Here is a 23,657-nt window from a genome sequence, read left to right as displayed (position 1 = left end):
ATTTCATAATTTTCTTTGAGGTAAAACAAATCTTATATAATTCAAACTCCTATTTATGGGTTTAAAGCTGTCTTTTATCACTTTAATTATTCTTTAAAACATATTGAAAATAATATATTACATTTTTTTTTTAAGCAATGTAACTTTGAATGGTAGACCATGGACATCTGACAAACCTCACATTGCATAATAAATATTCACGGTTGAAAAAAATTCTAAAATATATCAATACATTAAAAATGTTTTCATTGTTATATGAAGTTTTAAAAATCATTGATTTCTTTAACTTAGTTCACGTGTAACGTCAGATATCATAGTTTGGGTTTCTTTTGAAGTTCGCGCAAAGCTATACGAGGACTATCTGCGCTAGCCGTCCATAATTTATTAGTGAAAGACTAAAGGGAAGTCAGCTTCTCATCACCACTCACCGACAACTCTTGGGCACTCTTTTACTCACGAATAGTGGGATTGACCGATATATTATAACACCCCCACGGCTGAAAGGATCAGCATTTTTTTATGGGAGGGGAATTCGAACCTGCAACCCGCAGATTGGCATTGTCAGGCCGTCTGAATATTATAGAGTTTATTTTTGTAGTTGGAAGTTAATTCCTTTATAATGCCATAACATATTATCGAAAAAAATTAGTTTATATTGTTACATAAAGTTTATTAAATTCACGTTAATTATAAATATTTATTTTCGTAAGTTACAAGATGTGCTTAAGAATGGTCAAAGTTAATCGGTATTTCGACACTTTCAACCGGGGCGTCAAGACTTATAGCAAGGTCCATAATTTTGAACTACTGATCAGAGGGAAGCAGTAACACTCGTTGACATAAGAACAGTTTTCAGCTTTTAACTGAATAACGCGACTTATTACAGTTACTTTTATAACGCACGAACACTGGATTTTCGATATCCAGTTCGGCACATTAGCCACTAGGCTACGCTGACCTACAAAAATATCTATTTAAATAGTGTGAACTGCTAGGCTATGCCCATGGATAGGATTTCGTTATTTTTAAGATCCTTATAGCGAAGACTTGAAAACAAATAAGTTGATGAAAAGATACGTACAATACAAAACTGTCAAACAAAACAACAAAAATCGCTCATTCGGAATAAACTAGAGCATGGTACGTTTATTTTCATTCACAGTTACTTTAAAAAGCAGTTCGTTTCTCTGATATGAAATGCATCATAAATGAATGTTTGTTTGTTTTTCAGTTAGTAAACTACGATATTAAAATTTATTTACAATTTGATTCAGATAAGAAGATTACGACAGCTATTCTGCTATGGCCGTGGACTATTTTCCTACTACTTATCGCAGGCTTATATTACTCTGTATATTCTGATCTCCTGAGGTTGAAAACAACAGATTTCAAAGGAGTGACGAAGTTAAAGTCAAGGCTGGAGGAATTTATTTGGGAGTGAGTTAACTATTGAAACTCGCCCAGATCCGAAATCCAGAGCTCCAGATTTCGAGCGATACAACAATACATTCCTTCCACCTTAAGCTATGGGTGGGTTTCAACAGTGACAATCAACCTATTAACATAGATGGTGGGTCTTAGAATATATACTGTATCAGTTTTGATTTAAAAAAAGAAACAAACTTATCTTCAAAGGCAATAAAAATTTGTGCTTTCAATCAGGATAAGGTTAAACTTTTATATCGCATTTCAAAGGCAGACCAGATAAATTTAATATCTTTCTAATAGTATGTGAGTTAAAGAGTTCGAATAGCAACCTGAAATACACTGAGCCTAACTTTACTGGTCTCAGCAATAGCATTAGTGAAAATGTTCGAGTTAAAAGCTCGAATCTAAATAGTATGTATTCTGTAAAATACTTTCTCATTCATAATTCTAGGTCTTTCAAAGGATAAGATTTACGCAGAAGTTATACTTCTAATCCTACAAGCAGGTGTTCACAAGTTTAAGTGTTGTTGTTTTTTTTGGAAAACCTTCATAAAGAATGAGTTGTGCACAGGCCTAATTGTTGTTTTCTATGGAGGAACCTTTTTTATTGAGGTGTTCACAAGCTTAAGTGTTGGTTCTTTGGAGGACATTATTGAGGTGTTCACAAGCTTAAGTGTTGCTGTTTTCTTTTGGAAAACCTTCTTAAATACACAGGTGTATACAAACTTAATTGTTGGTTCCTTAAAGGACATTCTTAAACATAGAAGTGTACGCAAGAGTAACTGTTGATTTGTTGGAGAACCTTCTTAAAGAATAAGTTGTGCATAGGCTTAATTGTTGGTTTATATGGAGGAACCTTTTTTATTGAGATGTTCACAAACTTAAGTGTTGTTGTTTTTTGGAAAACCTTCTTAAATACAAAGGTGTCCACAAACTTAATTGTTGATTCTTTGGAGGACATTATTGAGGTGTACACAGACTTAATTGTTGGTTCTTTGGAGTACATTATTGAGGAGTGCACAAACTTAATTGTTGGTTCTTTGGAGGATATTACTGAGGTGTACAGAAACTTAATTGTTGATTCTTTGAAGGACATTACTGTGGTGTACACAGACTTAATTGTTGGTTCTTTGGAGTACATTATTGAGGAGTGCACAAACTTAATTGTTGATTCTTTGAAGGACATTACTGTGGTGTACACAAACTAATTTTTCTTTGATTTGAAGACCGTCTTAATGAATGAGCTGTGCCCGGGATTAATTAGTGGATCTTTACATTTTTTTCAGTTAGTTTAGAAAGTTACACGTTGATGAAGACAACATCAAACATTTCATAATACAGTTTCATTGTCTTCAGTACTATTAATAAAACCTCAAACTAAATAACACATAGAAATAATTAATATTTAAACGCGTTAAATGCAAGTGTATAGCAAACAATCCTGTTGGAGTTAGCGATGTTTAGAATATACTCAAAATTAAAAAAAAATATTCTGTATTGTTGCTGTGTTTAAATTTTTAAATATACAGGCACGTGGTTATTTGTAATAAGTATTCTTTAAATATTCTTGCCTAACATAAATTAGGTGTTTACTGTTTTACAAAGAAGAAGTGTATGGATGGGAATAATACAATGCACAAATCTCAAAGCACAATTCTCTGAAGCGTGTGATACTTTACAGACTCTGACGTTGATAAAGACGAGTCAGTCATGAGTTTGAAATGTTTCTTAACTATTTAAGTGATACTATAACTCACTCTTTTTTTTTCATGTACCTCCTCGAGACGTCTTTGTTCTGATATTGTTTAAAATATTTTTCTAAGCAGCTACCAATGCAGTTTCAAGATAAACATTCTGCGGTAATTTTTGCACACGCACACAAAAATGAAATACATCAGAGGGTTACTTCTGAGAACAATTATTTACATACACAGTATTTTAATTATTTTCGACTTAGATTACTTATTAATCTCTGTGATATGTCCAAGTCACGTGATGGTGTTCGTGTTTGTGCATGTGGAACCAGTGTTTAGCGTATGTTTTTTTTTGTACATATTAAATGATAGTACAGGGTGATCATAAGGAAACATCTAAAGTTAAAATAATTACACGTTAGAAACTTTTTCTCCTAAGAGACCAGAACTTCATTAGAAGTAATTTGGGAATTAAAACTTTTTTTAAAGGAAATTCCGAATATGATACAAGGTATGTCAAGATTTCTCTATATCCTCTATTGGTATATCAAACATATCTCTGAATGATGCTAATGCAAGCATCATAATAACCTTCTGGACATTGATCATTGGTCCTTCCAATATCGGTGGTTAGAGCGCTCGACTCGTAATCTGAGGGTCGTGAGTTCGAATCCCTATCATACCAAATATGATCGCCCTTTCAGCTGTAGGGGCGTAATAGTGCGATGGTCAATCCCACTCTTCGTTGGTAAAAGAGTAGCTCAAGACTTGGCAGTGGGTTATGATGACTAGCTGGCTTCCCTCTAATTTTAAACTGCTAAATTAGAGACGGCTAGCGCAGAAATTTAAAAAAGCAAAACAAACAGAACCTTCCAATATTCGACACAGTGACATGCTTTGTATTCAAATCACTAATCTTTATATTATTGAAACACATGGAAAAAGAGAAGAAAGTAAAATCAATGATAGATTGCTAAGAAAGCGGTTTATATAATTATGTGCAGTATAATATATTTTTTAAATATCTGTATATATCCATACTTTTTATTAAAACTCATGTTTCTCAATGTACCTTTGGTGAACTTTAGTTCCTTTAGGGCAAGTGGATTTTAACATACAGTCATTTTAAATACGTTGTCTTCTTATAATCACCTTGTATAAAATATTCATATAAAAAGGGGATCATATGATGCTCCAATCAGACTGCTGAATGACATCTTACGTTACTCAGTAGACGCCTATTTCCTCGATCTTTGAACTCTGGGGTTCAACGTTTAATCCTTCCAGATTATCTCACGTAACACGATAATGACATTTGTCCTTAAAAGTTGTTTAGTGATCAAGAAACAATGTTTTTAATGTGGAACTTTTCATCCTCAAAAAAATGTTTCATTAAGAAAGGGATGCAATTAAAATTAATTTGCTAAATTTGAGAGACTTGACGCAAACTGTTTCTTTTTTAGTGTCATAGAAATAATAACAATGTAGCAAATTCACAATCAACAACGAACGCTCGTCCATTGCAATGGGCGTTTTCCGAGTAGCTAATCAACCCGCCTGTCATTCAAGGCATGTTAAATACATGTTTTCAAGCATATGACTGAAAAATAAAAAATATTGCTTAATAGCCTCAAAAACCTTTCATTCTGATCTTAACGGAAATAGCATCGTGGTACAAGATACACTGATGAAGGTTATTTATACGCTTTTCTGTTCAGATGACGTCACCTCCATTCATGCAACAATGGACAATGTATTGATGTGGACAGTAAACTTGCATGAGGGATCCGGTTTTGTGAGATTGAATGCACCGTTATGATGTATGTTTTTTATTTACGTTTTTGTAGACTCTAAAGCGAATAAAAGGCAATCTGGGAAATTGGATTATGGAAGTAAAATATATACACATATGTATTTATGTTTCTTGTGATCGTTGTTGATGTTTTCAAAGCCAAGGTTGTTTCTTTTCTTTTCGATTGATTAGGACAAAGCAAAAGACATGTTTGATTTGTAAAGAAATGTTAGTAAAAATCATAAAATAGAAGGTCAACATTTTGATTGATAATGACGTTGAATGATTTTGGGTACATTAAAATTATCAAGGTGATCGTTTTAATAAATAATAAATAAATAGCACAGAAATTTATTTCATCCAAATAACAGATGAATCCGTTTGATGAGACAAGCAAGATTTTTTGTTCGAACATTAATAAAAGATATAATTTCTATACACACTTCTGATCTATTTAATTATACTACTATGAATCAATGTTTTAGAGTGGATTCATTAGTAACATTATTGAGAATGGGTTCTGCCAGCTCTCATTAAATCTGAAATTATTTTAAATGAAATTAGTCAAAACATTGGGAATATTTTTATTGGTGAAATTCCTTTGAATCAGAGAGTAAGGGCAATTTTCAGAAGAATTGAACATTTTTGTTTAAGCAGATTCCAATTAATCAGGGATAAAGTTGACCTTAAGGACATCTGGAATATCTTGCTTGATCAGATCCCTTTGAATCAGAGATTACAGATGACCTTAGAACAGTAAGGAGATTTTACTTGGTTAAATTCTCTATGACATCGTTTAAAGAAAGCACTGGATTAGAAATCATTATAAAAACTTAAATGGGTTTATTAAATCAACGTTTGTCGAATCAGATCACTTGAATGAATCTAATCAAATTATTAGAGGTCTTGTTTAATGAGAAATTTCAAACTTATTCTGTTGATTCAGATTCTTAGGTTAAACATGACTCATAAAGACAATAAAGAAGATGTCTTTATCAGAATATTGAGAAATCCCATAGAGTCAGGTTTTTGGGGCAAGTTTGAACTATCTCACTTGTTAAAACGATCCTTTTCGATAAGAAAATTAAAAGAATTTTTAAAAATTGAATCATTAAGATGAACTTAATAGTTCGGAAAATTAGGGTTATCATCTCTAAACAAATTTCATTAAATCAGGCCATTAGAGGAACCTCATCGGGAAGATATTTTTTTATCCAATCCTACTGGTTTAAATCAATAGAATTAAATTAGTTCAATGGCTCATTAAAATCAGAGAATCACGAAAATTCAGTTCAATAAAATCATTAGAATAAGTTAGCTTAATCCACTTATCAGAGTTTCCTACGTGGCCAGTTATTTAGATTGTAATATAGTCTCTCTTAAATAGAATTCTGCATCTCACCGCATCTAGAGTCTACCTAACATAGAACCGTGACTTTAACCCCTATAAAGATCTAACAACTTTAAAGATACATTAGAATCCAGTTAACACCCTTTCCCTCCTTATTTACTATTTATTTAATAATTATTACACAAAACAACGATGGACCTTTGATGGCTTCATCAATTTAATCTCCTCCACAATGGTTTCTACTTACACCTAGGCAACATGTTTCCCGTAGTTTCGTATTCCACGTTCCCACGTATCTGTTAAAGCGTAGTTATTAGCTTGGAAACCTGTGACAGCGCCACCTGACACCAAGTTGTCAATCTTTTTTTTCTCTCTCTCTTAGTCTGTAATACAATAATAATGTAATTATTATACCTCCTGTAGTGTAAAGAACTCGTGTGGAACAAGATTGACATGTGCAGCATTGTATTGCAGACAATGTGCCATGCAACGAATCAACTGAAATATCAAGAAACATCAGATGTTATACCTTCCAAACAAGAGGATTTAGAAAGGAACATTGCCTTAAAAAGGGGATTATTTAACAAATGTTAATCAGAGAGCAGAAACTTACACTGTTTGTTTTCTTTGGACTCAAGCAGAAAGCTGCACGATGAGCTACCTGTATTCCGCTCACCACGGGGATCAAAATCTGGTTTCTAGCGTTGTAAGCCGCAGACAATCCGCTGTGCCACTGATTGAGGGGGCCTAATTAACACTGAAAATTAGTTATACCGTCTCTAGATTATCCGAGGATTTAAAATACTCCTACGGTTAGTATTTTCTGTTCATAATGTCTAATTAGCTTTCTAACCATACGTTCTACTAATTTCTGAAACTGACTTACAGTAATCCTGTTTTTCAATGGGGGGGGGGAGTTACTTCCTATAATTTAAACCTGTACTTTTTAATATCTAGTGATCAAAGTTTACATTCCTTAAAAGGTAGAAAGAAGCTTGAATTCTGCCAGTTTAAATAGATTTCAAATACTTTTAACTCATGAAAGTATAGTATTTTTCTAATTATTTATTTATCATTAAACTCAACTTCATACTCATGGAGTCAAAATCCTGTAATCTATCCTTGCAAAATATTTTCCAGTGAGTGGATATTCATAGAAATCTTTATTAACTTCTATTAAAAATTAATAAAATAGACCTGTCATTTTATTTTACAAACCTAAAAAACATTGTTAAACATCTAATTAAACCCGCCCTACCGAGTTTTCGAAATAGCGATACATGTACTTGCATCATTGTACTGGTATTTAGTCTACATGTACAAATCTTCTTGTGCATTCTGGATTTTGTAGCATTCAGGTTTAAAGCTTTTTCATCCGATAATTAGGTGGACCGCGGCTTCCAATGTTAAAAGGCTGCTGATAAAATAAAGGTTTATTCTACAAAAGGAGCAGTTTCTCTGTAAATTTTTAACTTTCGGTCTTTCTTCTATATTCCCAGCGGTGACTTTACGGAATTATAATGCAACAACTCAGGGTTCGATTCCTCGCAGTGGACATTGCAAATGTGGATTTGGTCTAAAAGAAACATTTTTATAGCAGATTATATAATTTCACTTTCAGAGACTGAACGCAGTAAAATTATACGATCTCTTTTAGTCACAAGAAAAAACACAACAAGAAAATGTAAATATAGCTTTACATAATGTAGAGGACCTTCGTGAAAGAAACGGGTGTAATTTATCTAAAGCCGCTTGAGCGAGAAGAAAAAAAAGGACACAGTTTTGCTTTAGTCTGAACATTAAACGATATGTCGTAAACAGCAAAATAGAGAAACTTGACAAGTCACACTGTATCGTTCTACTAACGTGCTGTAAAAGTGAATTTATACCCAGTTTCGCTTCTAACTCAACATAATACACTTTGTTCGGTGCTGTGTGTGTTTTTCATATAGCAAAGCCACATCGGGCTATTTGCTGAGCTCACCGAGGGAAATCGAACACCTGATTTTAACGTTGTAAATCCGGAGACTTACCGCTGTACTAGCAGGAGACGGTTCTTAGGTCAATTTGGAACAAAATTGAATGTAAGTCAAAACTAACATTTGGAGCAGCATTATGAGGTTTTATCCTTGTGATATACTAAGGAGCTTTGTGTATACTATATCAAAACATAAGTTATGTGAGACATGGTCAGTAGTAATACATAATGCTTGGCGATATATACTGTATATTACTACTGAGAGGTTGGGGTTATCTTCATTTTTATTTAATATTAATTTGAGAGAACAATAAAAAGTTTGAGAAATATAAAGAGTAATAAATAATTACTTCTGAAAATTTCTGCTCTATTGACATTGGTCGCGGCATATCGGCTCGTGGAACGGCTCCGAGTTTTATTCTTTCACACAAACTTTCAGTTCACAGCTCCGTTCTCTCTTGACTGTTCCCAGTTGGTACAGCAGTAAGTCTACGAGTTTACAACATTAAAATCAAGGGCTCGATTCCCTCGGTGAACTCATCAGATAGCCCGCTGTGACTTTGCTATTAGAAAACACAAAGAAACACAAACACATATCTTGACTGATTTGAGGTTTAATTACAGTTCAGGATTCTGGAGATCAAACCTCGTGATTGAAATATCTGACCACTCCCAAACATTCAGATTAATGTACTCTATTCCTGCCTAAAATAATTTCCATTTAAGGATAGGCTGGTAGAGATCCTGATGAGTAATAAAACTGAATCGGGTTTACACGTGACACACGTCAGGTACTTCTTGCGCAAACAATACAGCTAATAAAACAAAAGAGAAACAAAGGTGTAACAGATGAACTTACCCTAATAATGCTTAAAATAATTTCGTAGCTATTGAATATTCCCTCTTATTTTTAGAAGTCTTTGGTTCTGGTATTGATATAGGGTATTAATCATACCTTTATCTGAATAACTTATGCATCATACTTCAGTTACGTATTGTTGCAGACGGAATTTGTAGCACCATAGACAACATGTTCACCACATAGAGAACCAAGAGCGGTGACACTACGATACCGCTATGAGTAAACCTATAGTTAAGGCTTTATAAAATGCTTTTCCTAAAATAAAAATCCTTAGAATTTATACAGCGACATTTTATTTAGATGTGGATACAAAGGACATTGCATCTCTAATAAAGTAATCTTCGGAATGATGTATAAAATCGGAAAAAGTAGCACAGTATTTAAGGCAATGAATAACATCCCATCTCAGTCTGCACCAAAACAAAATGAAGGCTATGATTCAGAAAGGGAATTCTCCGACCCAGTAAGATTTACGAAGAAGTTGGTAAATTTCTTGTTAATTTTATCAAAATAATAAACACAAGTTCACAAGATTCAAGCCATACCTCCAAATTAGTGTCTATTTTGGCAATAAAGGTTGCCAAAGAAACTAGAATCACAGAAATCTTATTTAACCCCAAACCTGCTAAGCTCTCTCATGCAGCTTCAGTGCTAGTTTGGTCTCTGTTCTCCTTAAATGTAGTCTTTGAAGTCGATGGCTATATGCAGTGAAGGACTAGTGGAAAGTTTCTCAAGATGTTATTATTTGAGATGAATCTCGATCTCCATCATCTAAGCTTCTTACATTGGAAATTACAGTATTGTAAATAATGTGTAACCACAGACACTAAACTGACACGACCGAAGAAGGAAGGAATAGTTCAAAAAGCAACAGGTAACCTAAACCATCTTTCTTATATGTGACCTACACCATCTTCCTTGTATGTAAAGTGCAAAACTTAATGTATTTACTAAAGTTGTCATCCTTGTTAAATGTTTTCTAACTGCTAGTAAACAACAATAAAGCAAGCAAGTTATTGGGTTACAATTGGTTATAAATGAGTCATATTTTAAAATGTGGATGTGCATTAAATAAACCATACATTATAAAAAATCGATTCAATATACATTACTATATAACAAGTATTTTCATTTCTTAAATGTCTTGTTTTGTTTAAAAATGCTGAATTTAAAAAAACAATTTCTGCAATATTTCTCCAAGGAATTCTACGTTACGAGATGAAGTGGGTTTCCAATCAAAATTTGTATCTGTTTTTCGGGTTTACTCCTGCTTTTACTTCTGGCATGTGATGTATAAAAATGATTTGGTCAAAGATCTAGCCACTTGACGTGGCTAAACTGTTCTCGGTAATAATGATGGAAAACGATCATCTGATGCACAAATTCTGGATCAATAACCAGAAATCCATTCATGCACCAGTCTCAACTTTATAATAACAACTTACACACGCCCTTTAATGGAGTAGTCAGATAAATATATTTTACATTCACATTGTGATTCGTTGAATTTCATTTATTTTTTGATTGATATAATACAGATATGCTATACTCTTTGTTCTTTTCTTGACTATTAAAGCAACACCTGAAACTCAATTTTTTAAATGGAAACGTTCCTTTGGTACCACATGATTCTAACGTGCTTTTGTTTGTTGTAAGTCTTCAGCCTTTATGGGAAAGATAACCTATACAAAATGAGCTTCGTATTCAATTTCTTCATTTGACTACAGTATGTTCTGACTAGAACAGCGAACAACAAGCGTTTAAAATGGTTTGGTCTTTCCAGAGGTCTCAGATGCTTTGTTCCTGTGAGTGTATATATGAATTATTTCATCTTTTCGTTATTTTTTCTTTATTTGGACTTATTATTCCCCTTTTTCTTCAACGATAACACATCGAATTTCCACCCCTACACATCTGCTGCTGTTGTCTGTGCGCTTGCGCGTATACGCGATAGAGGTTTCTTTTGTTTTCTTATGTGCCTTGCCTGGTTGGTCAGCTAAAGCAAAATATTGACGAAGAATAGAAAAATCCACTTCAGAGAAACTTCTGTCTTTTGTTCTAAGATGTGAAATGGATTTTTCCATCTATCCTTCACTACTATTTTTGTCAGATAAATATTTTCCTGTTTTACTCGCAACAAATATTAAACATCGTACTTACATTTTTCAAGCCTCAGTAGAACTTAAGTATTAGTCTGTACTAATTATGACATGTGCACATTCACGTGTGCCAAGGTGCGTGTGTGTGTTAGTCTGTCTGTCCAAGGTACAGTGGCCAATTCTCTGAAGTATTTAGTACAAAAGATTTCTGCCCTATTCATATATCCGCTAAGTGACACAATGATATATCTTTGGACTTACAACGCTAGAAACCAAGTTTCGATACCTGCGGTAGGTAGAACACAGATAGTCCATTGTTGAGCTTTGTACTTAATTCCAAATTCCTAATCATCTATTTCATAGTTTTATTTTTTGCCGTTGTTCGTTTATTTGTTATTGTTAAGGGTGTGGGAAGAAGTGGGAGGTAAGTACGAAGGTATTACACATCAGTTGGTAATGTTAGAAGAAAGCTGTTGATTCGTACTGTTTATGTTTTACATTGAACACTTTTCGATAGTTCACATAAAGCTAGTTGTAAGGATTAATTTTTCGAAAGACAATAATTCTGTATAAATTACTAAATAAATTACTAGTCTTGTAGTCCTTTGTATACTTACTAGGAGTTTACTACAACAAAGTGTGGTGCTGGACATTCCACGAAAACATATTCTGGTATTAAAGTTAGAAAAACAAATTCAATAGTGACGGATATGCTTTTCTATTTGTTTACCTTAAAAGTAAACCAAAGTAAGTGTGTTATAAACTTTGTAGAAATGACTGCTGTTATTTTTTTTTCCATATAAAGATAAACACGTAGCGATAGTCGCTTTGTTTTAACATGTCCTCATATAATAGCAACCAAATGTTAGAATTTTTATCATATACCAGAGGGTAACAGTTTTGTTCAATGGTTTTCAACACATCACTATAAAAATCGTTTCAAATTTCTTTTCTTTCTCGCATATGTGTTTTGTGTGTGTGTTTACGAAACATGTAGCCTACTTAATTTGCTTTGTTTAGTCACTGTGTTTCAGGCCTACTTAATTTGCTTTGTTTAGTCACTGTGTTTCAGGCCTACTTAATCTGCTTACACTAGTCGTACTACAAGTAAATAATATCGTATTCTCCGTTTTACACAGATTTAATTTGTAATAGCATCGCAGACTGTGTATTTTTAAAATATATTTACCTTGTATTTGATAACTACTTTATCATACGTCTTCCCCGTCTGGCACCGTTTCTTACCATATTCTGTTTATATTATCGCTTCCCCCTCTCTTTCAAGCGATTCTTTTCTCATCATCTGTTTTCGTTACCCAAAAACCATCTTTTTTTTAAGTAATTACTTTCCTATTATATGTTTTACTACACGAAAAGTTTTATTTTTTTCCCAAGTCGCCATTTTCTTATTACACTATTTACACGTGACCTAATGTCTTTCCTTTTCTAATCAGTAATCTATCTTCTGGAATACGTGAACTACTTGACTATACTTTTTTACGTTTCTCTAGTTTCACACTCTTTCTTCCCATATCTTTATTCTATAACTACCTTTTAGGTCTAGTTGATCTTTCCTCTTCCCCACACCACACAGTACACTCAACTACTTCCTGTTGAAACACAGATGATACTCTTCTCTCTAATAATTAATTACTTAATACCGTGAGAAAATGGACTTGCATCAGATAAAATGTAATTAAAGTCATTAGCGTGAGACAGTTCTTGTTCCTATGATCGGTACGCTTTACAACTGCCATACAATACAAGGATCTTTTATATTTTGTCTTACACGACCTTTTTTGAAACACAAATCTTGTAAACACGACAACAAAACATATACTGTGATATTACTTAATTATTACGCAGTACCTAGTACAAAATACAGTTTAAATTACACAACTATTATACAATAGGAAAATAACGTGGTATGAGTTAAACTAATCTCGTGCAAGGTCTACTTGAAAAAAAAGAACACATTATATTGTATAAAAAAACTATATTACTCGAGGGCTATCCGCGCTAGTCGTTCCTAATTTAGCAATGAAGGCAGATAGTCATCACCACCGACCTCCAACTCTTGAGCTACTTTTTTTACCAACGAATAGTGGGATTGACCGTAATATTATAATGCCCTCACGGCTGAAAGGGCGAGCATGTTTGGTGTGACGTAGATTGGAACCCGCAATCCTCGGATTACGAGTCGAGTGCCTTAACCACTTGGGCATGATGGGCCGTTACGAGATAAACAATTTGTTGGTTTATTTTTGGAATTTCGCACAAAGCTACTCGAGGGCTATCTGTGCTAGCCGTCCCAAATTTAGCAGTGTAAGACTAGAGGGAAGGCAGCTAGTCATCACCACCCACCGCCAACTCTTGGCTATCCTTTTACCAACGAATAGTGGGATTGACCGTCACATTATACCGCCCCCACGGCTGAGAGGGCGAGCATGTTTGGCGCGACGGGGATGCGAACCCGCGACCCTCGGATTACGAGTCGAGTGCCTTAACCACTTGGGCGTGATGGGCCGTTACGAGATAAACAAATGTCAGAGAAATTGTGATAAAAACCAATACTATGAGTTAAACAAATATCATGCCAGATCTAGTAAAAAACAAAAACACAGCACACGTAAAATATGGTGGTAAGAAACATAGCACTAAGAGCGATATAAATACCGTACGAGATCAAGTGATAAACCATGTATTATATAAATATTAGATATAACAAAAACAAGACAATGTAAGTTAAACAAGTATCATATATGGTATAGTATTGTTTTTGTTTGCATTTTTAATTTCGCGCAAAGATACACGAGGGCTATCTGTGCTAGCCGTCCCTAATTTTTTGCAGTGTAAGACTAGAGGGAAGGTAGCTAGTCATCACCACCCACCGCCAGCTCTTGGGCTACTCGTTTACCAACGAATAGTGGGAAGGTATAGTAAAAGACCATCATATATCTGACTTAAGCAAGTGTTTTATAGGCTGTAGTTAAATACTACCATGCAGTGAGCTATATGAATATTAGGGTTGTCCAGAAATAAATTCCGCTTTTGAGCTGCGAAGTTTGGGGAAGTATAAACCAGTGTTGTAAAACATGCTTTATTCAAAGTAACCACCATTTGCTTCAACACACTTTTGCCCCTGCTGTAGAAATCAGAGTTTCTGTGGTCAGTGAACTCCCTGAAAGTTCCCTGCAGCTGCCTCGTTTGGAAAGCATTTACTGTTTAAAAGGTTGTCAAAGTGCTTGAAAAAATTAAAATCTGGAGAGGAAAGGTCTCGGGAATAAGGTGGTTGAGGCAGCACCTCAATTCTCAATTTGTTCAATTTTTGAAGCGTCATCATTGACAGCTCTCATAACGTCAGTTTTGTTGATCTTCACTCAGCTCATGCGGAACCCACTTATCCAACTTTTTCCTCTTTCCAATCGCACTCAGGTGGTTCGCAATGCTTGTGCCTAGCTTTTCGCCTCTCGCTAGTACAGCGTTAAGTCTACAGATTCACAACACTAAAATCAGGAGTTCGATTCCCCTCGGTGGGTCCAGCAGATAGCCCGATGTGGCTTTGCTATAAGAAAACACATACACCTAGCTTTTCTGCAAGCTCACGTACTGTTGTACGAAGGTCTGTCTCAACTGCTTCCCTTAATGTGTTTTCATCTAAGGATGGCTTCCTTCTACGACCTTCATGGTCTTCAAGACTTTGATCTCCATGTCGAAACGTTTGGAACCAACGCTGAATTACACGTTCAGTAACAGATCCATAGTCGGATACCTAGTTGTTGTTCCATGTAGTTTCGGTAGCTTTTCGTCCACGTTTGAAGTGGAAGAGGAAAATCAGACGAAAGTACTTCTTGTTCGTGCTGCCTTGGGGTTATGAAACGTACTCTGAGTAGAGTTGAAACAGCAGACAATTAAGATAACTTGTAAACGACAAACGTTAGATTAAACCAACCAACCAACGATAAGTTACTCAATATTTGGCTTTTAAATATCCTCATGAGAATTCTGACACTAATTTGTGGACAACCTAATAGAATGACCTTAAGTATTTATAACATGTGTCCCAAAATTAGCAGTGTAAGACTAGAGGGAAGGCAGCTAGTCATCACCACCCACCACCAACTCTTGGACTACTCTTTTACCAATGAATAGTGGGATTGATCGTAACATTATAACGCTCCCACGGCTGAAAGGGCGAGCATGTTTGGTGCGGCCGGGATTCAAACCCGCGACCCTCAATTACGAGTCGAACGCCTTAACACACCTGGCCATGCGGGGCCATAAATTTTTGTATCAAATCTGTCAAGTTCTGTTCAAGCTGCAGGCAAACTGAACGCATAATTTTGGACATTTCAAAGACTAAAAATGATGTATTCTCTGAATAGTGTGGCTTACTTTTTCTTCAGGTGTATAGACTTGTAAGACTTTAAGAAAAATAGAAAAAGGAATGTCTCGTTATAGACTTACAAGGCTTAAAAAAAAAGGAAAAACACTGAAAGGGCGAGCATGTTTGATGTGACAGGGAATCGAACACGCGACCCTCAAATTACGAGTCAAGTGCCTTAACCACCTGGCCATGCCGGGCCTATTTTGTAACAAAGACCAGGACGTGGCTTCCCCCAACAAGGCGTTGGTGGTTTACTTCTAACTGAAAACAACTATATGCGATCAATCTGTGAAAATAACCTACGAAACTTTAACATTTTATACCACAAATATTCATTGCTTTTGTAAATCTGGGAAACTACTTAAACTGTACAAATAAATATTAATAATGTTGGAAAAACTCGTTTGACCCTCAACCGATTTTAGGTCGAAAAATATATGTGTATATTTAATTATTTTTACCTGTTTGTTACAGTATATATGGTGATAGTTATCCATATTTGTAGTTACTTACTAAGAGAAAAAGTCGTCATTCGCGTACGAAACATTTTATTTCGAGTTGTGGTAATTAGTATTGAATGTTCAAAGAGTATAAATTCAAGTCAATTAAAGTATTTAAAGTAATTAAAATTGTTGAAAGACATAATTAGACTACGAAATTGGATACATAAGGTTTTAAACAAATCTAATGGTTGTGCGAGGCATCTCAACGACTGCGAAGTAACAACTTATTCCACAACACATGATTCTCACATATAGACCAGAAGAAATCTTGAACCGAATAGTCTGATCAAAAATGACAAACCAATCAACTTATCTGGAAAGAGATACTTGATATAGCAAAACTTTCAAAACTTGATTGTCGGTTAAGGACAAATATTAAACTTAACAGGGTAACAGGTATCGTACTCTAAATGCTTATAAATGAATGAAGAAATTCACACACAAAACTTTAACTCTGCTTTCCGAGATGTGGCTCTGAAAGATGACAGATCCATTCCTTAAATAGTACCATCTGCACCTACCTTCCCTTTACGTATATGTTGACGCCGTCCTTACGTTTCTATCACTCGTTTAATTTTTGCATGGTTTAATGGATTTTTAAGAGCTCCTCATGCACGTGCACACGTTACTCTTTTAACTATGTGAATTTACGTGTTTTTATATGCTTGGTCTGAATAGCACAAACAAACTGGTAACCAAGTATAGAGGTAGATGGGATACGAATGTGAATGTGTTAGATATCAACTAAATCTTTAAGTCTTAATGTAGCTCTGCGCATCACTCGTAGCTCAGTCTTTCTCTGCGATTAATCCTCGCAGGAAACCTGTAGCGCTCCATACATCTAGCACATTGTTTTTATGGAAACAGAACAGATAATATAATTCTAAGCAGCTTCCGTTGCGTCTAATGTGATCAAATCATATCGATGAAAAACAAAACAAAAAAGAAGCGTGAGTTTAATGACTTTTGTTAAACTCATTGTTTTACGTTACCGTTTGAAGTATTTTACACTCAACTAGGAAACTGGCTTCCCTAAGTTCCAGACGATATATTTTTGTGTTGAATGAAAAGTCCCATGAACAACGAGTTGCATCTGGTGAGAGAGTTAAGAAAAAACTGCCGCAGTAAAACAATATTTAACGTTAACTGCTGAGTAGGACACTTTAGTCCCACAGGTCGTCAGTGTAACATAAATAACAGCTGACGAAACTGTGCTAGTAACAAAATATGTGTAGCTGCAAGCAAACTAAAAATCGAACAGTGGTGAAGTTTCTGTTTTTATTCGTGATTAGTTTGAATACTTAGAGCAATATGTCGAGTGTGAACGTAAACAGTTGAACCATCAGAAGATAATAAATTTTATTGCAGGTGTTGCTTTAAGAACATACGATGGAACATTAACAAAGTTACCCACTCGCCTTATCTTGAAACTAAAAATTTATTTTCACGAAATAAATATTAGTTAGTATTACATCCACCAACTTTAAAACTGATATAAATTTAACATGATGTATTGTAGAAATACTTTGTGAAGTTTCGATGGAAAGGGGTTTCCAGTTGTTCTTTTTGTGTTGTCACGGAAGTGATTTTAAACGAATACAACTGAAGTGAAGAGTAGACAGTTGCAATATTAATGTTATTCTTTCAGTCTTAGAACTTCTCCCAGATTACTGAATTAATAAAAACTAGGTTAAAACCAATTAACGCAACATAAAACAAACAGGTTTCTGTTAAGACACAGTTTTACATATATTTTACTCCCTTGTTTTTTACCATCTTTTGCATGTTCGTTTACTTTTTGAGAATCATAACATGCAGAATTTATATACATATATAATATTTGATTTATTTTTAATGTTTAATTTTGTGGATAGTGGTGTCACGTGGTGAATTCGCATAATTAAATGCTAATGAAATTTTTGAATGTTTGTTTGCTGTTAAGCACAAAGGTACACGAGGACTATCTGTGTGGTGCTCACCATGGGCATCGAAACCCGGTTTTTAGCATTACAAGCCATCAGACTTACCATTCTGCCAAGTTAAAAGTCCTTGTTTTTTAACTTTCAGCTATGAATTAATTTTTCTCAAAGAAAAACCTGCCAAACATCGCTTGAATCTTTCACATTTAAATTTTCTAGCGATTATTTTCTTTTTAACATTCAAGTTCAAACATTCGTTCAATAATATCATGTAAATACGTTTTATATGAATATAACTGAAAAAAAGTAATGGTTAAAACCCATATGTTATGAAACGGTAACCATAAAACATTCACAGGTTCAATCTTAACAACTCACACCTCGCTTGTAGGCACCTAATCGAGTATACGAGTGTATATGTTACTCCGTATGAGTTTAGAATCTTTAATCTGCTGACGAGCTTCGTAAAAAAGATGAGTAAAATGTAAACGGTTTTTCTCTTAACATTTGAACAAGCATTTTATACAAAAGATAAAAAAACAGTAATTAGATAGGACAGAAAATCGAAGAAAGGACTGTTTTATCAACTTACAAGAACTCTTATACGTGTAATTTATTTTAATGGGAAAAAGTGTTTATGTTAAATTAACTTATAGAAAACAACTTTACTTTATAATCCCTCATTACAAGGAAAAAAGACGTTGACTCTTCTGTGTGTGTGGACAATAGACAAAATTATCAAAGTTTCCTGAAATCAGCGAATACTTTGTTTTCCTAAAACCAGAACTGTAAGAGTTCAGAAAATTTAATAGTATTTCGGAAAGTTGATACCTCATTCCATTATAATTGTTTAATAACTCTTTTAGGAACTTGTAACACTTATTAAATATCTATTCAAAGTAAATGTTTAGCTATGACCAGCAATTTGGATAAAGTTGTACAATAATAATAATAAAAAATTATTGCCAATTATGGTTTTGGTTTTGTTGGATATTTACAAAGTTACTCCAGGATAACCTGTAGTAGCCGTTTCTAATTTCGAAGGGAAAAAAAGAGGGAAAGCAAGTAACTAACTATACCCACCTCCAACTCATGAACTAATAAAATAGGGGATTTGACCTTCGTTCTTATAATGCATCTACAACTCCAAAAAACGCGATTTTTTTTTGTAGATAACATGGTGCGAACTGCGGAACTTCACATCCGCAGCCCAGCACATTAACCACTGTAAAAGTTAATTAGGTGTGAGATAAAATTTGACAACATTTTTGATCAAAAAAAGTTGAATTAAAAAAACAATAACAAATTTCTATAACGTTTTTATTTTCAAAGATTTTCTATGTTTTTTCAAGAGAGTTTTTGTGTTTTTTGCAGTAAATTCGAATCCATAATTTAAACTCTGAATAAGAAGTTTATTCCTGGCAACTTCAGTAATTAAAAATAACAGTTTGAGAAGAAATGTTAATTTCTGGTTTATGGTGCTAAATATTTCATTCACCTACGGTTGTTCATGATTTATTTATTTTGTACTTTTGTATTTGAAATAAAGTTAAACGCACATGCATACCTCTTGTTTATATTTAATGAGAGCTAATCAATGCCAATAACAATATTTTTCAGCCGAGTTTGTTTGTTTTTTTTTATTTCGCGCAAAGCTACACGAGGGCTATCTGCGCTAGCCGTTCCTAATTTAGTGATGTAAAAATAGAGGGAAGGTAACTTGTCAACACCATCCAACGCCAACTCTTGGGCTACTTTTCTACCAACGAATAGTAGGATTTACGGTCACAATTATAGTGTCTTCACATCTGAAATGGCGAGCATGTTTGGTGTGATAGGGATTCGACTCGTAATCTGAGGGTCACAGGCTCGAATCCCCGTCATATCAAACATGCTTGCCCTTTCAGCCGTGAGTGCGTTATAATGTGACAGTCAGTCCCACTATTCGTTTGTAAAAGAGTAGTCCAAGAGTTGGCGGTGGGTGGGTGATGATAACTAGCTGCCTTCTCTCTAGTCTTACACCGCTAAATTATGGACGGCTAGTGCAGATATCCCTCGTGCAGTTCTAGTCGAATTTCAAAAAAACAAACAAACATAACAACCCGAGCCACCGCTATAATCGAATCCTGATATTTAGCGTTATAAACCCTTAAGCTTATCGCTAAGACACTGGGAATCAACGAAGCTCTTACAGTGAAAATATATTTTTTTTTTAAATTGAAGCTTTAGTTATAAGCCAAGATATTAAATCAAATAGATTTCCAAATTCTGCTCTCAGATGTTACTTAACTTTTTATATAATACCCTTGCATAAATAAACATTTAACATAACAAATATAAACTGAGCTGAAGCAGCTTTTCAGTTTATATAATACAAATATTAATGACTACAAATGTTATCTTCTCACCCTTGAGTATTATTGTTACGTAAACAACTTGAGAGAGACTTCCATGCTAAGACAAGGAAGAACGCGTACACTTCCCATTCAGTCTCTCAATGATCTGTGCCTGTCTTACACTACATTTGCAATGTTTTAACGTCCCATGGCAGTGGTTATTTTCAAGACGATAAACATTAACGTGACCAATTATCTTTCTAAAAATGGTCGCAAACTTACTATAGCGTGCGACCAAAGATAGTTTATTTAGTTTATTCAGTCCAAAGCTACGAAATGTTAGTTTTGTTGTTTATTTTTTGTGCTCTGTCCACTACGAGGAATTGAGCTCCAAATTTTAGGAATGTAAAACCATAAATTTACTGCTAACCCACCAGGGAACGTGAGCATAGAAGTAACTGACCTATATCACCAAAGTTACATATATGTATGCTGCGGAATATACCACTCTCTTTATTCCTGCTGTTTGTTTGTTTCTGAATTTCGCGTAAAGCTACACGAGGGCTATCTGCGCTAGCCGTTCCTAATTTATCAGTGTAAGACTAAAGGGAAGGGAGCTAGTCATCACTACCCACCGCCAACTCTTGTGCTACTCTCTTTTCACGAATAGTGGAATTGACCATCATATTATAACGCCCCCAAGGCAGAAAGGGCGAGCATGTTTGGTGCGATGGGGACTCGAACCCGCGACCCTCAGATTACGAGTCGAACATCTTAATCTACCTGGCCATGCCGGGCCTATTCCTGCTGTTTTTTATAATCCCATATTTTATTTGTTTAGGTAATTTGTTTAGTACTTTGTGTGAAAGCACTAAATATATATCTGTATAAAATAAATTGAATAAAATACAAAATTAAAGATCTACCTGGATAGACTTCCTTCTGAGTGTAGTTGTTACTGAATCAATTATCTTAAACGTGTAAGTCATTGCATAACTGTTTGAACAATGAATTATTTTAAAACTAATACCACATATTGAAAATTTGTATTCAACCGACAAATGTAGACCTGTAAAACCCGAAAGAGTAAAATAAACCTAAATATTGTAAAACACTTTACGAGTTTTCTTACTCTCCTGTTTCCAAGAGCAACGGATATTATTTAATAAATATCATCACTTGCTCACACCAAACAAGACACAAGGAATACACAACGTACACATTCAGTGTGTTATTTCGCCAAAGTAATTAAAATACGATACAGAAAACTAACCAGAAAAAAAATCAATGAGAATATTTCGTGTCAAAAAACTGTCTTCCCAATTTATAGTTTAGATGGTGTTTCACTGTTACTCGAGATGAAGTTTAGTTTTCAGCTGATTAGCCCAAATACTTGAGTTTAATACTTAGCGAATGTCAATAGTAACGTTTTTGTCGAGGGCTTGTTACATTTTCTACGTATACATAACTAAAACACTTGTGCAAGTTGTCACTTAACAAGCGTTGCTTTAAGAAAGTAAGCTTGTGTTATTTCAAGCGTCTTGGGAGGATGGCCATATGGATCTCATTTGTTCCTTTGTTTTGGTTGCTAAGCCTAACTGAAAGGAACGTTCAATGGCTAAACGGTGCTCTAAGAGGATGCGAAGGATTTCACTCTTGTGAAGAGAAGGGACGTGACAAAGAATGTTGAATAACTCTTATTAATAACGCCTTCTAGCTTTCCGTGAAATTTCGGATATGAGCTCGATATAGATAATTTTCTACAATGAAGCAGCGACATCAAAATATGAAAGTAAGCAACAAACGACGCCCTTCATTAATGAACCAGTTTTGTGTTATATAAGCTTTTTAACAAATGAATTTTCATATTTTGAACAACTTTACAATAGCTCATAAATTCAGTGAATTAAAGGAATAATCACATATATATATTGCATATATTTGTTTGTTTTTGAGGATAAAGCTACACTGTGATGTGGCCACCGTGGGTATCGAAACCCAAATTTTGGCGTTTAATTCCCTTAAACGTACCGCTGAACCACTATCTTCGTCAAGAAAAAGCTATTTATGCAGGGAAGTGCATTATATCAGAACACTTATAGATATATAAGACGCAACGACTTGTAGGCATAATGAATATTTTAGTACATATTACATGTTTTGTCGAAACATGTGGCATGTATTAAAATATTTAATAATAATTACAAATCGTCGTGTTTTATATATACAAGGAAGAATTATTGAAATTATTTCCAGCGAAAATACATTTATTATTATCATAAACTAGACAAAATGTTTTATTTGTTCTGGTTCTTTTACTTAAACAAAAGTCATAAATATTGTTCATTTGCTAGGATTTTTGTTGGTTTGTTTTGAATTTCGCGCAAAGCTACACGAGGGCTATCTCTTCTAGCCGTCCCTAATTTAGCAGTGTCAGATTGGAGAAAAGGCAACTTGTCATCACCACCCATCGCCAACTCTTGGGCTACTCTTTTATAAAGGAATAGTGGGATCGACCGTACCCTTATAACGCCACCACGGCTGAAAGGACAAGTATGTTCGATCATTTGCTAGGAATGACTGGTGAAGCAAAATCCGTTGATAGGCAATTGAAATGATATAATAAAACCTCTCATTTTGTTTTCTTCTATTGTTTTTAGCAAAACAAAAATAAATCATGGTATTTAGACGAAAATGCTGCTTCTCACTCTTCTACAAATCCTTTATCGGTTTGGTTTTCATTGGCTAAACAAAATAAAGTATAGAAAAAAAACTATGGTTTAAACGCCAAAAGCTTTAAAAAACATTAAATTTGTATAAAATGTGTGAAAAAAATTACGTAACCTCCTGCTATGTGCTTGTTTTTTGAATTTTACGCAAAGCTATCCGTAACTAATTTTTCAGAGTAAGACTAGAGGGAAGGCATTTAGTCATTACCACCAACCACCATCTTTTGAGCTACTATTTTACAAATGAATAGTGGGATTGACTGTAACATTATAACGCCCTCACGGCTGAAATGGCAAGCATGTTTGGTGTGACGGAAATTCTAACCCGCGACCTCAGATTACGAGTCGAGCACTCTAACCACCTGGCCATGCCAGGCTAATTCTAGATGTTATTATTCAACTGTTGAGTTCTGGTATTAAGATTTCGAAAGGCCTCTTGGGTAGTGACTTGTACGGGAATAAAGACAGGTCTGAAATGCTAATTTTGTACCTTGAGGATTTTTAATCGGAAATGTAAACACTAAAAAGAATGAGAAAAAAACACACAGTTTACGCGATATTTGATCACAAATTTTAGGC

The 23,657-nt window shown here is 34.5% G+C and overlaps 1 long non-coding RNA gene across 2 annotated transcripts in view; it reads right to left on the bottom strand.

Moving 5' to 3' along the window:
- Positions 1-4,796: 4,796 nt before the first annotated feature.
- Positions 4,797-23,657, bottom strand: part of LOC143238883 (uncharacterized) — a 32,747-nt gene continuing 13,886 nt past the window's right edge. Inside the window, exons 1-3 of one of the 2 annotated variants that reach the window (XR_013020816.1) lie at positions 16,616-16,707; positions 6,879-7,012; positions 4,797-6,648 (exon numbers count right to left, since the gene is read on the bottom strand). This is a non-coding gene — a long non-coding RNA (uncharacterized LOC143238883). Of the gene's footprint in view, positions 6,649-6,878; positions 7,013-16,615; positions 16,708-23,657 lie in introns of those variants that run through there. The other variant, XR_013020815.1, reaches the window with a different exon arrangement.

The sequence above is a fragment of the Tachypleus tridentatus genome, chromosome 13 (assembly GCF_004210375.1).
Source record: "Tachypleus tridentatus isolate NWPU-2018 chromosome 13, ASM421037v1, whole genome shotgun sequence".
Taxonomy (NCBI): domain Eukaryota; kingdom Metazoa; phylum Arthropoda; class Merostomata; order Xiphosura; family Limulidae; genus Tachypleus; species Tachypleus tridentatus.
This window is presented reverse-complemented; position numbering and strand designations above follow the sequence as displayed.